At 39.5% G+C, this 3647-nt stretch overlaps 1 non-coding gene across 1 annotated transcript; it reads left to right on the top strand.

The window, feature by feature from the left end:
* The first annotated feature begins 1490 nt into the window (after positions 1-1490).
* LOC129548244 (small nucleolar RNA SNORD22) lies at positions 1491-1616 on the top strand. Its single transcript, XR_008684320.1, has one exon. It is a non-coding gene; the product is annotated as a small nucleolar RNA SNORD22 (small nucleolar RNA).
* The last annotated feature ends 2031 nt before the right edge of the window (positions 1617-3647 follow it).

Raw genomic sequence — 3647 nt, forward strand, 5'->3', positions numbered from 1 at the left:
ATCAAGTCAGCCCTACAAGGAAGGTCCTACAACTATCCCCATTTTGCAGATGAGAACTGAAAATTTTGATGTCCATGATTAGTTGAGTTTGATTCTGGTTCCTTTAGAAAATTAACTCAGTCCAATTTAACAACACTGATCAAATCTCTGAGCAATCTAACACATGTTACATTCTAAATGTGTATATTACAGTAGCCAGTTCAGAAAGAGAAAAACAGCAGAACACCTTTCTTTCTTCTGCCTGCATGGGACATTGAGACAGGTGGGCAGCAACAGTGCCTCTCTAGCCCTGCCCTCACCTCTTCTTGCTTGGTCACAGCATGTGCCTCGCATTTTGGTCTCCTGCCTCCAGATCCCTCTCTTTTGTGCTTCTTCTAAAGTGTATTTGATCATGACACTGGCTGAAATTTTCAATGACACATAATGCCCTATAATATCCAAATTTCTTAGGTCTGCTTACAACTTTCTTACAAATAACTTGTTCAGCATTTCCTCCTGCTGGAAGAGGGTAGTTCTGGAACGCAGAATGACTAGTCATTCCTCAAACAAGACCCTTTCTGCTCCTGTGTGTCTTTACACACTCACTTCCCACTGCTCTCGGTGTCCTTACTGAGACCTGTCCTGTCCCTTACCCAATCATTTTTTAGGAGCCAGTTCCTAATAACTATATTGAGAAATGACTTCAGCTCTACACTAGGCTCCAGTCCTCCTCCTTTGTGCTTCTTTACAATTACACACATACCTCTAAAGCTACAGTTGCCACATTTCATGACAGTGATCTATTTATGTCTTCATCACTAGCCTGTGAGTTTCTCAAGGGCAAGAAATGTCCCATCTTCCTATTTCCAGCACCCAGCACAGGACCTGGCCCTCAACAGATGTAGTTGCTTAAACAAATTAGGTCAAAACATAAGACACCCACTGTTTACCTTCTCTACAGAGTTCTTTCACATTCATTCCCAAAGCTTTCCATGTGTTTGATTACTATAGTAAATATCAGATCTGCTTTGAATGATAATTACATTTGCGCATGGGATTTGTGGGGACTGGAATAGTACCTGTCGGCTTGTCACATATGACAGTATCCTGTACACTGAAACTGTTCTGTGAAGCTCTGCAGATCTGAAATGAATCTAAAGAGCTTCTTGGGTTTTAGCCAAGTTATTATAAAGCCTTCTACTACTCTGAGCAAACAATTATCTCCAACACAGGAGTGAACGATCTATCACAATGTTGTTTGATGTTTCACAGTTTCACATTCCTATGACAGGAGGTATGTTCAAATCAGGTTGGTGTACTGTCAACTCTGATTACATCGGTCAACACCCAACCCAGATAATGCCAACATAGTGGGTTTGAAAAGAGGGGAATCATTTTAGAAAGCAGAAGTCAACTGAAGAAGAAGCAATAATTTAGAGGGAAATATACTTCAATTTGAAACAGTGTTCATTGATCCACTCTCTTTCTCTTTTCCTGCATCACAAATTTGTTCCCAGTGAAGAAACATTTATGCATCTTGCCTCCTGTCAGAGTCCCAGAGCATGTAAAGGTGAACCCACTGGGGCTGGCCGGGGTAGAAGAGGAAAGCTTTTTCCAGAAGGAACTGTCTGAGGAATCATAAGAATTTTAAACATGGCAAAGGGAGGAACAAATTCCTATTTGAAAAACCAGTTGTTTTTTTCCTCCAGGACTGAAGAAAGAACAAAGCATACCCAGTGGACTCCAACTCTTGGAGGATATAAAAAAATGGAATCTTCTTGGGAATTCTTGGTGGGCCAGTCATTAGGACTCTGCACTTTCACTGCTGAAGCCTGACTTTGATCCCTGGCCAGGGAACTAGAATTCCACAAGCCTTGAGGTACAGTCAGGAAAAAAAAAAAAGGCCTTTTCTTAAACAACCTAGCTGTTCAAATTAGAATACAATTATTTCAGCATTTCTAAATAAAAGCTTTTTTTTTTAAAGAAAGAAATTTGTGAGATACTAGCACATGGCTCTCTCAATGACTCCTTGAGAGGCCTTTGCATTTTGCATTCTAGAAGGTCTCTGGCAACCTCAAGCTCATTCTTTCTCCCTCACCACCCTGCAAGCATCTACTGATCACTGGCTAAGCATGAAGCACTGTGCCAGGCACCATTAGGGCAGAGGATTAGGTAGAGAAAATATAGAATCAGAAAGCTTTATTGGGTACTTAAATACTTTCAAAATCAAGGGCAAGAAAGATCACATGCCAACAGCAAGAATAACACCAGTAACTCCAGTAGGCCATACAGGTATTTGAATTCAGACTTGTTGGATATTGCACAGTGGATAACAGAGATAATGATTCTAATGGTTATAAATGATCAACATTTGCTGCTCTAAGACAATAATTGAAATTAATATAACTGCTCTTAGGATGAAAACAAATATTAATATGGCCACTGCTTTCTTCACCAACTTTACCTCTTATCACACTCCCCTTCCTCAAGTATTTCAGTCACAGTGGCCTTTGTTCAGAGTCATGGACACTCTCTGCTCCCATGATAAGATTTGCACATACTCTTCCCTCTGTCTGGAACATTCTTATCGCCCTCCCCTCCCTCACTCACAAAAGTAACCCCTATTTATCCTTTCTGTCTCAGCTCAGTGTCACTTTCTCAAACTCACTTCCCTGACTTTTCAGACCAGATTATATCCTCCTTTCAGACACCCTCCCAGCATCATTTACCTCTTCTTCAGAATATTTATGGTAGTTACAATTTTTAAAAAATCTTATTCTTATCTACTTATCTGGCACCTCTATAAGACAATGAATTTCATGAAAACAGGGAGACAATTACTTTTTGTTCACCACTGGCTCCTCAGTGCTCAGCAACATGCAGGGAACAAAGAAAGTACATGATAAAAGAGTGCAGTAAATGAATAAAATATAAGTTGCTGCTAAGTCACGTCAGTCGTGTCTGACCCTATGCGACCCCATAGACGGCAGTCCACCAGGCTCCCTCGTCCCTGGGATTCTCCAGGCAAGAACACTGAGGTGTCTTAAAAATATTACTATAGTGATTACTACTCTAATATTAGAGTTTGAAAAGAATTCTGTGTCGGCAGATATGAAACATAGATATGAAAAAGTTCAAAGTGAAAAAGAAAAAAGCTATAGAAAAGGATTGTTGGAAAAGAAATTCAAATATATACAAAGGTGCAGATTTAATGTGGATTCTGAAAACATGAGGAATGATGGACAAGACACTTCATAAACAATGGGAATTAATGGATGAATTACAAGAATCTTCTCAAAAAAGCTGTAATGCTAAGAAAAATATGGGGCACAGACCTTTCAAACTCTGAGGAAAAGGAAAGAGTGACGTATTAATGGTAGAAATGCAGAAATTTTCTGGACTGAGTATGAAAAACACATGAGAAAGTAGTGACTTTAAAGATTGAGAAATTCCAACTCTAAATTCTAAATCCACCCTGTATATTTCACCAATGTGAACTATGAATTAAGCACATAAATTATGGATGCAGGAGTGAGGTGAGGGTGTAGGCCTATGGAAATAAAAACTTGTGATTAATACATCTGTCAGAAATTAGAATGCTATGCCAGCTGGTGATTTGCTTTAAGCTTGTCTCCCTGAGAGTTCATGTTGCAAAAGATGCCAGCTGT

The sequence above is a fragment of the Moschus berezovskii genome, chromosome 24 (genome assembly GCF_049115385.1).
Source record: "Moschus berezovskii isolate FMDL1 chromosome 24, NW_MosBer_1.0, whole genome shotgun sequence".
Taxonomy (NCBI): Eukaryota; Metazoa; Chordata; class Mammalia; order Artiodactyla; family Moschidae; genus Moschus; species Moschus berezovskii.